This window comes from Hemitrygon akajei, chromosome 4 (genome assembly GCF_048418815.1).
Source record: "Hemitrygon akajei chromosome 4, sHemAka1.3, whole genome shotgun sequence".
NCBI classification, from domain to species: Eukaryota; Metazoa; Chordata; class Chondrichthyes; order Myliobatiformes; family Dasyatidae; genus Hemitrygon; species Hemitrygon akajei.
In genome coordinates, this window is record NC_133127.1 from 94857480 (window position 1) to 94872413 (window position 14934).

The 14934-nt window shown below is 37.7% G+C and overlaps 1 long non-coding RNA gene across 2 annotated transcripts in view; it reads left to right on the forward strand.

The window, feature by feature from the left end:
• LOC140725939 (uncharacterized) overlaps nucleotides 1–13685 on the forward strand; it is a 92599-nt gene extending 78914 nt beyond the window's left edge. For both annotated transcript variants that reach the window (XR_012098534.1, XR_012098535.1), the window contains exons 3-4: nucleotides 11852–11941; nucleotides 13486–13685. This is a non-coding gene — a long non-coding RNA (uncharacterized lncRNA). The remainder of the gene's footprint in view (nucleotides 1–11851; nucleotides 11942–13485) is intronic.
• Nucleotides 13686–14934: the final 1249 nt, after the last annotated feature.

Genomic DNA, 14934 nt, shown 5'->3' on the forward strand with positions numbered 1-14934 from the left:
AACGCAGACTCGAAAAAAATGGTACATTCCGAAAATGGAAACACGAAAGCTGTTTTAAGAAACTGTAGATCCATCTCTATGTAAGAGCTTGCGCATAGTAAGAACTAAAGCACGATACTAAAGCTGCACTGAAGAGTTTTGTCAACAACAGTAACTTTATGCAGCAGGAGATAAGAGATAGGAATTTGCTACTGAGAGCTAGTGTTTCTTCTTAGATAGACAGATAATTTATTGATCTCAAAGGAAATTACAGTGTCACAGTAGCATAACAAATGCACAGACATACAAATATTAGAAGAAAAATAAGAAAGAATAAATAAATTACCTCAAACCGTCTAGAAAGCACGTCCAGTTTTTTTTTAAGTGCCAACACATACGGTATAAGAAATCGGAACCATTGGGTTAAGATGAAATTTCCTCAGAGAAATCGTGGCAAAAGTAATTAAAGTGAAGTACGGAAGCCTATGCAAACAAATGCAGATTGTTTAAAAGAACAATAAAGTCAGCAGATAACATTGATGTTCAGTGTATTGTGCCCGATAGTTATCCATAAATTCCTGTATGCAAAAGAATATCTAAAGTTTTCTATGTGACAGATCCAATCCTGGATATAGTAATCAAATTTCAAACCCCTCAGAACTGAAGGTAATATTTTGCTGAGGTACAGACGATATGTGGACAGGTGTCAGGGAACAAAAAAAGTACACTAAATTTTATCTCATTCTGGATATGTTACTGATGATCGGAATCTACCAACTAGAGAGCCAATGTATTTTCACGTAAAAACAGAAGCATTTATTACGACCCAAAATATTTAAATAATTAATTTTATCCTGTTTGAATTAAGTGATTTACACGTACATCATTTTAAACTCCCTAGTTGATCATGTGAGCGTATAAACGGGCAGGGAGATTACACCGACTCTTCCTGCTACTCGGAAACCAATATAAGCATTTCTAACTCGTACTAACAAAACAAACCCCGACCCAGCGAACAACAATGTATAATTTAAAAATAGATTTAAGGTTTGCATTTCTGCATCGTGCTTTCTGGCTCCCTATTGGTTATGCAGGAGCCAGAATGATTTCTATCCATGTACACATATAGATAGGCGTTTTCGCTCTTATATATTGAACATTTTAACAGGGCGAGAGATGTTCGTGTTTTTCAACCATGTGTATATCATATAATTGGTTACAATTTATAAAATCGGAATCTATGGATACCTGAATACAATTTTATTTCAAGTCAGGTTGACGCAGATTGAATTCAACTTCACACGGTACTCGGCTGAGTAAAATGTGCAACATTTAAGTGTTAAATTTTGGCGTGAGTAAAAACAAGCACGATCACTTTCCTAAGCTGCCAAATGGAATCACCTCAACTAAAAGGAGCAACAGAAATGCGCCCTTAGATCTCTGAGGATAAAATTGTTTCCAGGCATGCCTGGGTAACGAAATTTATAAATTGCATCCAATTTATATATTTTAAATGGTTTGAAAGGTCAAATATCCTATGACCTCGCCATGCACCTGCAGTCTTTTTCTTTCCAAATTACATGTTTAGAAAACATTTTCAAAGAATCTCCACGCCATGTCTGCTTTTTCGATGCTGTTTGAGCTACTGCTGAATATCTCAGTACTGCTTTACAATGGTTTGGGGGAAACGAGAAGAGACATGTTTTGCTGAATCCCCAATCTCTGATATGTCGTGCATAGAAAGCTTTACAAGGCGGCTTCAGTGTTGCTGGTTTTGGGTGAGACATCTCGTATCGTTCTTACTACTATCTCTAGCATGTTGATAAAAACGATGAGTTTCTAAGGTCCTGGGTTGAAGAATGGTTGGCAGGCAACCGGAGTGCCGTGGTGTGAAGTAAGATACCAAACCCAGTAAGGACATCAGATTTCATTAGCTAATTCCTTCCTATTGCCGTCCAATAACGTTGCAGTTGGTCCAATTAACGATGCTGGCTTTTAATCCAAATGTATTCCCAGAGCTGCTGCGGTGGGATTTGAACTCGTGACTTCAGATGTCCACTGACATAACCACTATTCAGCCGTGCTTGCTGACCTTATGTGACCAATCAGTGTCGAAAGAACTACAGAAAGCATTCGGCTCTATTAACTTGTCTTTGTTTTAATACGGCATAGCATCGATTTGATGGCGAATTTTCTATGCTCCTGAAAAGTTGGCACGTCTATAAGATTTATTCCAATAGGTTGGCCAATATTCACTAATATTCGATATTTTGGATAAGTGCCACTGTAAAAGAGTTTATGCATCGCAGAAAAGTTAAAACAAAATATACAAGTGGTAAAGAAAAGACGGTAGGCGGTTTATCAAATTTGTGCAATGAACTTACATCTATATCGCTTTTCTGATTGTGTTAAATACTAAACAAGAGTACAGGTTCCGTGATTTCAGGAAACTTTCTCCCGAACTTTAGGACGCAATCCCACACATATTGACAAGAAAGGGGCTTCTTGTGTGACTTCATTAATACAAAGTTTTGTATGTCTATCTCATACGCCTGTTACTGCAAAAAGTTCGGATAATTTCGAAATGCCAACGTTTCAATAACATTCAGATAAGGTATGGTGTACGGCGCATTGCCTCGTGGGATGAACTGACAAAGTGCCACCAGAAATGCTAGCAGGTTATTGCGATTGTGAAAAAAAAAAGCAGAATATGCCTTCCATGCCATGCCGTCTTTATTTGCCCTTTAATGACCCGAATCTACAGTTAATCTGAAACCTCGTTCAAAAAGCCTAAACTTGTTTAAAGTACACGAACACGATACTTCATGGAACCACGAGTTAAAGGTAAATGGCAGGCTTGAAATCCGGCAGTCGAAAACAGTAGTTTATTAATTACGGGCGTGATATATGAGCTTCTTGTCTCAATGATTCACGTAAATAAAATAAAAGGGAAATCTGAATTTGAAGCCTTTGTTTAAAATTATTTAAGCTATTTTGTCAGTCAATCAACTAATAAAATTCTGTAGCAACGTTGCATATGACTTTTCGTTCTTAAGCATAGGTTGATCACCACTGTTCGCCGATATTAAATTCTTAGAAGAAAGCGCGCTGTAATGAATGAGCTAAATTGCCCTGCGTCTATATAATTTACAGCTCTCGGCGTGTTTCTTCTTTATTGCGTAGCAAAAGGCTGGATATGACAGATGTGTAAAGTTATTGCTATGATGTTGATCAATTGCATACTTACCAACAATCAGTGTTTGACTTCCTTCGGGACTCAAACTGAAATTCCTTGGTAAAAATGGCGACTTTATAGTATATTTATGTCTAGTTGAACCGATTTTCCCTGCAGAATGATACCAAGTAACCTCATAAAGAGAATGTATGACATTGAAACTGTACATATAAACATTGAAAAACAAATTGGATCTCGAACATTGAGCTTCAGAAAACCTGCAACAAATTCATCAATAATTAAAGATATTGGCGTAATTTATTTGGTTTTATGTGTAGATATGTTTGTTTTAAAAAAAATTGGAATTCGAAGTAAGAGATCCGTTTGCTTTTCTTATCCAGTAAATATTTCTAATGCACGAATAAAGAAAAACATTCAGTATTTATTTTAGCTAGAAAACAGAGTATTTTGTATAAAGAGATTGATACAATAATGCACATGTGAAACAAACGCGAGAAATTAAAACAACATTTCGGTTAATCGAGTTAAAATCAAACCCTGACAAAAATAACCATATTTATAAATAGGCTTCTTATTATAAACAATTAAATATATCCCAGATTTATATTCGTCCTTAACTAATACAGTCTTGCATTTTTCTCGCATATTGTGCTGTTACTTCGGAAATAGAGTCATATTATCCTCCGATTTATTAGAAGTGACAATTAACCGGATTTTGCGTGAGAGGAGAGGGCAAATTAGGTGCACGTGAATGGAAAACGATTTGGAGCTGCACCGCCCCAAGGTTAATGCAATTCTCTGGTGCTCATTGTTACACTAGACTTGCTTATGCTATTGAAACAGCTTCAAATGCCCTTTATATTCCTGGACTTTAGAAAAGGTTTTTGAAATAACATGGTTTATATCTGAGTATTATTCTCATACGGTGTGACTTTTTTTAAATAAAAAAAATCAAATATTAATGATGTTTGAGTCATTTCCAGCGTGAATTTCATTATCTTAAGGAAGGTGATATTTTTCTGTAAGTTATCTTGTGTGCTTAGTTTATGAAAGAATTTTGATAGCTTATATCTGATTGGGAATTATAGATTTTGAAAATCTGGGTTCGGAATTTAGCAGAACACTTTAAGTAAATTCGTGACGACGACACAAATGTTGAACATTTTAATTAAGGTAAACTACTAAGGCATGTCTATCTATGTATTCTTGTACACTTAAACATTAAAAACATGTTGACGTCGATAATAATCTTATAAGAAATTACCTTGCTCACTAGAATTATCTCAATCAATTAATTTGTTCAAATGTTGAACGAAACATGTAGGTATTTTAAATATACGATGGCCTTCCCCACTGGTCTTTCTGCACATTCCCCAATTTACCTTTCAACAGGCCTGACTAAACACTGCAATCTCTTTAAATAAGTAAATACTAAGAGCAGGTTCTTACTAACGGAGCTAGCAGAAACACGGTGGGACGATACGCTGACTTCCTACCTTCTGTTCCGACTCTAAGTAAAATCACCATTTTTTTATAGTGGTCCAATATAAAATACACATCTTCATATCAGATGGTTTATATATTCAAATTATTACAAATTCGATCTGTTCTTCAGTTTTAAACAATTACTTTAGTATTTTATAAATACAGAACGATGATGGGGGCTCCAACTGGAAACGTGAAAAAAAATCGCTGAACTGGTGCAACCATTTGTATTAGGGCTAAAACCACAAGTTTTGAAACCAGTGCTGAGCATGTTTGGTGGTAGTTGACCTTCAGATGCGCTCCAACATTGAATGTCTTCTGCTCAGGATATTTCAGGGGAATGGAACGAATTAAATTGTTGAATTGTTAAATTGCTTATTTTGTTAGTAGCAAAATAAACAAGTTTCTTAAGTGAACTGGCAAAAAGAGACAAATTTTCACTGCAGACCCTGATAAATGATATTGAACTGCTGACGCGGTTACTTATAGAACAATGGCTAAATGTTTCTTTAATTACACCGCTTGCATTTTAAGCTATCATGCCAAAAATAACTGTAGCACTTACAGCAATGTACACTTGGCCTTATGTTTATTATTGCCAACAATGAAATTATTACATCATTTCCCCAAAGCAGTTCAGAAATAAATATGAAGAGAATGAATTACACACAATAGGTCCGGCATCGTCTGCATTTCTCTCCGCTGACGCTTCCCATCTTCTGTGTCTTCCCCATTCCAAATTACTGATAGCCGTGTATTTTGATTTCCTTAGTGTACTGGAAATCCGAAAAATAAGGAATTTCATTGACATTTGCGTTTATCTTCTGCGTTTTTTTTTCTCTCTCCACATTGACTTCGGAATTACTACTGGTTTTTATAGAGAGGGACATCTGAATTAGTCTTTTGTCGGGGTCATACCAGGAAACCATTTAAAAGCAAAGTTGTATGTAATTGTATTCCCGTCAGTGCTGCTCAGAAATACAAACGGTAGTTGTCCAAATCAGAACTGCATTATGACTGGCGGTAAAATATACCCATCTGTACCTGTTTTCACATTAACTTCTTTCACAAATATTACAGTGTAAAAGTGACTCCATCTTTGCTTCTCGGAAACATGTACAGTACTCTAAACAAGACAACCTCAACACAAGTGAAACCGCAAATTCGAATAACAATGGAACAATTCGGCCCAGCTTTGTGCTTACAATACACATTGTGGAAAAAATTATGGTTTTACAGAACATTTTTAAATTGTGTTATAATTGTCCAGCGAGACTTAGAAATGGGCGGTTTTATAGGAGCAGAGCGCTACAATAAGGCACAAATGTATATGCATATCGTGCGGCGGGGATGGGGTGGGGGGGATTGCATTAAATCGCCCGGGGTAGGCAGTAGGCCTCGGCCCTCGTGTAAAGACACTGAAAAGAAGTTCAGGACCTGAGTCTTAACTCTGTGCATTTTCGAGTTCGGCTGCGAGCTGTCGTTTCCCACTTGTCCCGTCGGTTCTGAAACCATATCGTCACCCGAGCCTCTGTGAGCTGAAGAGCCGCGACTAAGCCAGCCCTTTCCGCGCTACGCAGGTATCGTTTCAGGTCAAATGTGGACTGTGGGTGAAAAGTTTGATTCCCAGAGAATATCGTCCTTGCTTTCTTCCTCCTGTCACTGTTCGGTTTTCGAGATTCAATACTTGCTTTCTCCTTCCACGTTCAGACCCTTCGTCCGTGACTGTTAAAATATTCTCAAAGCGTGGGCTCCCTGTTACTACGGAACCGAACGGAGCAGCAGCGATGCTACGATCGGTACTGAGTACCGGCCTTCATTGAGATAAATATAAAAATATGTCCAATAAAACTGCAATTCCCATCGACTCCTTTCCTAAACGTCTCTTAAAACCAATCGCCGTGCAACTGAGGTGTGTGTGGTGTGTGTGGTGGGGGGGGGGGGGGGTTGTAATTACCACTACATAATTGCTTGGAGAGGGATGTGACGGGGGGGGGGTGGGGGGGGGGGGGTTGAAATCTGGCGGAGATACGGTCAGGAATGTCGTCAGCATGAAACTAAGTAAGTTACTGTAAGAAATAACGGTTAGAAAGACTGACGCGAATTACATCTATCAGAATAATAATCTCAAACCATTATGAGTGAAACCTTTCGCGGTAAAGTGGCATATTTTCCCTTACCCGAGTGTAAGGGGTCCTCTGACTCGATGCTATCTTTCAGGGCCTCGACAGGACCTCTTACTCTGCATCGTCTGCACTAGCCCCAGAAAACGGATGCACCCGTTTATTTTCTCCCCAAAATGCTACTTATCGAGAAGGGCAAAGAGGAAGAGGACCCCGGCAGACTGCCACTCGCTCCATTCCAAGGCTAATCTCATTCCATGCAGCGCGTTTCGCCTATTCCTTCGTATAGATTCAGTGAACTTCACAAAATATGCACCAAGCTTGCGTGCCCGTGCCCGGCCCCCGGCCTGGAGCTCAGGAAGGCAGGCCACTTGTTTTTTTTAAAAAAAAAGATATTTGCTGATACCATCGATTTACGATTTGTGAATTTGCTGGGTTAACTTTCAACAATAAGCGTTGTAAAACGCGTTGTTCATTTCACCAGAGGGAATTGGCCTGGTGTAAGCGTTAATGAGTTATTAAACAATGCTGTAGGGACAAAACACAAAGAAAAAATGCCCATCGCGCATCTACTTTCCGATTCGCAATTTTCAACATTGCTAAGAAAATGTAAAATATGCCTCATACCAGCCTTAATGCGTAGTATCCAACTGAGACAAAAAAATCGCAGAAACTGCACGATTCAATGTACGTGATTTACATTACTAAACAGGGCCGTTATCGGGAAATGTTTTGTTGTTAACTGTATGGCCGATTCACTGTTCCATTATGGTCAAGTGGGAAAACCCAAAACAAATCTGGGAATTTGAACAAATGCTTCGCCAAGATCTCCAATCGGAATAACATTTGCTTCCATGAAAGCTGTTATCTAGGTTGTTTCTTGTAATTCATTTATTGTGACAAATTTAATTGTTAATAATAATAATAAGTTGTTTATATAGAACAGTTCTCATACAGACGATGTAATTCAAAGTGCTTTATAATGGGATAAGATGCAAATATGAAAATAAAAGGCAAAGATATTTTTGTTAAAAACAAAGTTAAAGAAATAGGTTTTGAATTGGCGTTTAAAAGAGTTTGCATCCCTTGTAGTTTTAGGTATTGAATTCCACTGTTCAGGACTGTAGTTCAGAAAAGCTAACCTGCCTATTCTCTTCTGAGTGAGATTGTTTAAATTTATGAGTCCAGCGGACGAAGACCTGAGAGCTCGAGCAGGAATATAAAACGAAAGCGATTCTGTGATATCCCAGACCATTGAGAGCTTTAAAACTCTGTAAGAGAAATTTAAAATCAATTCTAAAGATACAGGAAGCCAATGCTAAGTAGCTAGAACGGGGATGAAATAATGTCTTATCATGATTCAGTTAAGAGACTAGCAGCGGCATCCGGAATGAGTTGAAGTTTGTCAATCGATTGCTTTGGAAGGCCAGTAAAATGTACATTGAAGTAATTTATTTTATTCAAATATAAAAACGTGAATTAGTTTTTCAGCACCATTACGTGACAGATACGAATGTTCCTTTGCAATAATTCTTAAGCGTAGAAATGCTGCTCTGGTCATATTCATGATGTAGGATTTAAATTTCAGATCTGATTCAAGGATAACAATCAGGCTTGTTCCTTCTGTTTGCCAAGTTCCAGAGTTTATCCAGAAGGTTATCTCTTTTGACTTTAGGAGCAACCAGAAGTACTTCAGTCTTATCTTCATTTAATTTTAGGATATTAGTGCTTATCCAATTTTTTATTGCGGTGATACCAGAAGTCGGAGAAGATAAGGTGTTATCATCATCAAACTCAACTGAGATACACAATTCAGTATCATCTGCAGATTAGATTAGATTAGATTAGATTCAATTTTGCTGTCATTGTGCCGAGTACAGATACAAAGCCAAATGAAATGCAGTTAGCATCTAACCAGTAATGCAAAGAATAGTGTTATTTTCAAAATAACTGCGAATAAAAAGTGTTACAGCACACAAATATAAAAGTACTGAGACAGTACAATATGGGTGCAATACTGCTTAGCGCTGTGATGTGAGGTTCAGCAGGGTCACAGCCTCAGGGAAGAAGCTCTTCCTGTGCCTGCTGGTGCGGGAGCGGAGGCGCCTGTCGCCCATGGTTAGGGTGAGATGCATCCTTAATAATGCTTTTCGCCCTGCCCGGGCAGCGTTTGTGGTAGATGTTCTCAATGGTGGGCAATTGGGTGCCGATAATCCGCTGGACAGTTTTCACCACCCGCTGGAGTGCTTTGTGGTCCGATACGGGACAATTGCCATACCACACTGAGATGAAGTTGGTGAGTATGCTCTCAATGGTACAGCGGTAAAAGTCCATCAGCATCCTGGGACAGAGGTGAGCTTTCCTGATGCTCCACGGGAAATAAAGGCACTGTTGCGCCTTTTTGATCAGGATGGTGGATGGACCAGGTGAGATCCTCGGAAATGTGGACACCAAGGAATTTGAAGCTTGATACACGCTCCACTACAGCTCCATTGATGTAGATGGGGACGTGAGTGTGTCTCCTAGCATGCTGAAGTCCGCATGATCTCCTTGTCGAAATTAAGTTTATGCTCTCTAATTATGTATCCGAAAGGGAAGCATGTATACAGAGAGGAATAGGGGGCTAAGATGGCTTTCTTATGCAACACCAAAAAGTACATAATATCTCTTAGAAAATTGGTCTCCAAGACAGAAAAAAAAATCTCTCTAAGATAAATGAACGAAACCAATTAAGGGCATGACAAGAGAGACCATCCCAGTTCTGAAGGCGACCTGGAAGAATGTTGTGGTAAGTTGTGTCGAAGGCAGCACTTAGATCTAGCGGAATTGGAGCTGAGACCCTGTTAGTATCAGTGCTGAGCCTGCACTCGCTGATAAACAAGTGCCAATCAATCAGTTGATGTACAATGGATATTTAGACACACAGATACATGTTAATAATTCCCGTTCGTCTCCCTACTCACATATAGACAACAGGATTTAAGGTAGGCAGAATTGTTTATGTGAGGGTTTGGCAAGGAATCGAACAGTCTTTTTTTATATGCTTCTCCCTAATTTCAAGTTTACAATAAGCAAAAAGGAATCACGCAAGAGGTTGGAGGAACTCAGCGAGTCAGGTCATCTCTATGGAAGAGAATACTGTAAACAGTCGACGTTTCGGGAGAGGACTCTTCATCAGGACTAGCAAGGCGGGAGCAGCAATGTGTTCTCCTTCTCGTTTACACGCCCTTTTTTCCATGTCCTGATGAAGGGGACTCGGCCCAGAACGTCGGCTGTTTATTTCCCTCTACAGTTGCCGCCCAATTTGAGAGTTACTCTGCCATTTTGTTTGTGTTCAAGATTTACAGCATCTGCAAAGTCTCTTCTGTTCAAAAAAAATCACAATTCAGTCATGCAACCCAGACTGGAGCCGAGTTCTTTAAATAGACAGAATTCGCAACCAAGAAAATGCAATAATTACGACATTAGAAGCTTTAAAGGGCTCTTGTCGTTTATATTTTTCAAAAATAGCTGTTCTACGATGACTGTTGTGCAGTTACACTGACTAATAAGTTGGGGCTTGAATTATAAGATATTTTATTTGCAATTTCCATGCGAATATTTCATTAACACAAGTATGACATTCCAACACTCTTAGCTGGTGGAATAGCAAGAGTGGAGAACTCGATACATAAGCACAACAGACATCATTTAGAATTTTTCAAAAATGTACGGTATTTGAGTCTTTTCCCAAAACGATCTTAACGGCATCATCTAATAATGTTATGTTTCTAAAAGCTGACACTTTGAAATGATATATTACAAAGGATCCGGAGTCAATGTAATGCAAGACAAATATTAATTATTAAGGGATGCCAAAAATGTGTTCAACATAATCAGTTTCATATGTTTTACTTCTCCGCTAGAGTAGAAATTGTGCTATGAATGGTTCGTAGAAAACGTTTCAGAAATTCTAATTGCATTTGCTTGCGCTATTTTGTTTTTCAAAACTTTATCTAATTTATTTAAGAATATTTAAAATAATTTCAAACCGGGTTGACTCGAAACATCTCAAGTTTGTTGGCGCTGATGAATCGTTCAGTTGCGCGGGAAATATCATATGATTGTTTATTGGCTTAAAATGAGCACGTGTTACATTAATGATGAACTATTTGAAAATATTTGCATTGAGTAAAATTTTATTGGACACGTCTGGTAAATCGCCATTTTTTTCGCGAGGATAATTGAACACGGACTTTTAGCCGGGCTCACCTGCAATGTTCAAAATTTAAGCAGTAATTTTTCACAACTTATATCGGGAAATCGCTGTTACAGTACAATTCTCTACTGGAAGGAACTTTTAGATATTGACGTGGTTATGTAGTATGTAAAACTCAACCTGCTGATCAATTGTACTTAATAAAAACACTTTGTTCGACTTTTAGACTGGAAAATAGCCCAGATGATTTCACATCGAGCTGGAGTATTCTGTTGTAACATATTGCATATCTCAATAGTTAACTAGCTGTAAACTGATTTGGTACCAATGTATTGCATTAAATAAATAGCCACAGATAAACATCCCATGGAATCCCATATATACGATTTTGTTTCATACATATCCTCTACGTACACTATTCTGCTGCACCCCCCCCCCCCCCCCCCCCCCACCAACTCATGCGCTCACTCATTTCCAAGTGTTAACCACAACACCGTTTCTGGGCCATTCATCATACTGTAATTCTTTTACTTAGCTGAATTTGATCTAATGTGATTAAGCTTAAATTGCAAAAGGGAAGACCAGCCAGCTAACCGAAAGCGACGTAAGAGATGAAAGAACGATGTCTTAATGGGTGCCTTGAGGATAGCTGGTTACTCTTCTACTCGTTCTTGTCACGCAATTTTTCCGTCATTGAGCGGAGAATAGCAAATGTTGTCTGCATATGTGACCTGAATTTATTCCTTGTGAAAAGACGAAAGTGATTTTTTTCCAGTGCCGCTGACTAAGTTAGCGTGTAGCAATAAAATAAATCTGGATTTTAAGGCATGAATAAAGTGAACTTGATTCATTGATGCTCTCTTCATGCAGATGTTCTGCCTCCATTTATCTTTCCAAAAACATCCCAACGAAGCATACAAAATATTTTTGGCATTCAATTTTTAAGAACTCAGAGGAGAGGTAAGGATCGTTTTGTCACGTACTTATTTCTAAGGAAATTGACAACATTTTCTATTAGCGCCATACGCCGCCAGTTGTAAAAAATTTTATCGACGTGTCTGGCAAAATAAACTGCTGAAATGGTTATTAACTTAGGTGCCACTAAAACACGTTCAAGGAATATGCCCATGCTTAACATGATTCAGTAAGATTGCCACAAATCAATATTTAAACGTTGACTGGAATACTGTAATCAACGAAATTTAAAGTATCTTACGATTTGAAAATCCCAAGTTGCTCAGTCTTGACTCTAAAGGGATTGTTTATCGCTGACTAGTCTCTGTTCTTGATTAACATCATCTATCATACAGCCATTGTTGTTCCTGGCACTCTTCTAACGTCCACAATAAAAATATCCACTACCGCTCTTCTACTGGTCTTATCTCAACAGAAATACTGGAATACAGAAATACAGAAATTAGGTTCTGGAAATTACTCCCTATTCTAAATAGTCTCAACATTCAATATTTTAAAACACGTTTTAGAAACCATTGCGTTTAGCAATTTCACTCCAACGAACCAAGTTGAAACAGTAGCACGTCAAACGCCCACCAAGTGTAGAGAGGGTGGCGTAAAGATAATTAATTTATCTGGAAATGGGACACATTTATTTTTGAATTAGGGAGAGAGTTAGTTAATAATTAAATTGTTCACCGAGTCTTCCAATCTTTATCTCGCATCCAAAAACAAAACTACATAATCCCAAAACGTTGATCGCAGAACATTACCTCTTTAGGAATTACAACTAGAAATTACATCTGTCTGAAGACTTTGTTGACTTTGGCTTTAATAAACCTCTTATATAATCCACTTCAAGCATAGCATCCTAATGCTCTGACAAATAGCCGATGGCAGTTACAATTTGTTGTTGATACATCCATAGATATGATATGTACATATGAAATAACTCACCATTAGTGAATAAGCGAACATTGACATTTGAAAGTCATTTATACAGAACACATTTGCTTTTCCTTTTCCAGCTGGTTCTAAAAGTTGCCATTTGTCCAGTTTCTTCCATTTGGAAGTGAGTCAATTTTGAATTGACTATATGAGAAATAACCCTCCTTTTAAATTGAAAATTAAGACCTTAAGAAAATAAATTCTAAATTTTAACATTAGATATTTTAAATAATCTGATGCTTTGAAGACAGACTTTTTCCTTGGATAGTTTAAAATCATTTCATATTTAATTATATTAGTAAATAAGACTGTTCATGACATCCTCAAATATGAAATGTTCAAAATAGAGATACACGTATAAAACTTTTTTAAATCTATGGAGAGCAAATAATCTGAATTATTTTAGACTGCAATAACTAAATACATTTTCAATTGTAAACTTTGTTAATGCTCAAAAAACTATAGGCTGAAACCTGATTTATTTGTATCAGTTATTTCAATAATTTAAGGCACAGTTCTTCATGGATCATAATATGTACATTCCTATAAGATAAAGAATATTTTTAAAATCACGCAACTCTGTTTTTTCAATCACAAACAAGAGAAAATCTGCAGATGCTGGAAATCCAAGCAAGACACAGAAAATGCTGGAGGAACTCAGCAGACCAGGCAGCACATATTGAAAAGAGTATAGCTGATGTTTCAGGCCAAGACCCTTCAGCAGGACTTTTCAATTTTTTGTTCTATTTCCATCCATGTAATTTTAAAAATGTATTTTCCGTTATGTAATTAGTGATTCTTTCTATGTTAAATAAAACGGTTGCCTTTGATTCTTTGTTCCTTGTCTAAATTTGAGTTTATTGTGAAGTTTCAATTTATCTATAGTTTTATTTGTCCATGTGCTAAAAACACATAAGGCCTTATTTCTTATGATAGCCTGTGATGAACTCTGAGTTTCTTTTCATTTAAAAAGAAAAGTTTGTGACTTTTGGACTAGAACAGGTTCATTGGGGTCTCTCTTCCCGCCATCATGGACATTTACACTACATGCTGCATCCGCAGAGGAAACAGCGTTATGAAGGACCCCATGCAACCCCTCATACAATCTCTTCTTCCTCCTGCCGTCTGGGAAAAGGCTCTGAAACATTCGGGCTCTCACAACCAGATTAGGTAACAGTTTCTTCCCCCAAGCTATCAGACTCCTCAATTACCCGAAGCCTGGACTGACACCTTGCCCTACGGTCATGTTTATTATTTATTGTAATGCCTGCACTGTTTTTGTGCACTTTATGCAGTCCAGTGTAGGTCTGTAGTCTAGTGTAGCTTTCTCTGTTTTTTTTTATTACATAGTTCAGTCTAGTTTTTTGTACTGTGTCATGTATCACCATGGTCCTGAAAAACATTGTCTCATTTTCACTATGCACTGTACCAGCAGTTATGGTCGAAATGACAATAAAAGTTGACTTGACTTGACTTGAATGTGGAATGGGGCTGTAGGGTGGGTACTCGAAGACACAGAACTTAATTTATCTATAGATAGTGTAGTGAGGATTAGAGACCTGTTGGACATTAGAAGTGAAAATGCAGCTAAGGGTGTTTTATATCATTTCAATGTCCAGGGATTACTAAAGGGGGTTAATTAACCGAGATGAGGTAAGAAGCATGAAATTGCCCAAAGCAGGGAATGGACAGAGTAGAATTTTAGGCTTCAGCTGCTTCAGGATATGCAGAAGGTATCTGGTAAGCAGTAGTTCTGTCTACAGAAGCTCTTTTGGATTTGTAGTTTGGTTGCATTGTTACACAACATCTTTGCAGTCCAGTTGCACACTTTCCACTTTTGTTCAAGATTGGATTATGTAGAAATGCCTGGGAGTTTTGGCTCTTTCTGTCCTCAGGACCACCAGACTGTGGTAGTTATTGGTGCAGATGATACATAGAAATTGTATGTTTATAATATGTTTGATGAATTGATCCTTCTTATAATCCTAAAATAGTAATTTGTGAAATTATGCTGTGAGTATAGAAACAAAGCAGGTGAGATTTTCTGGAAT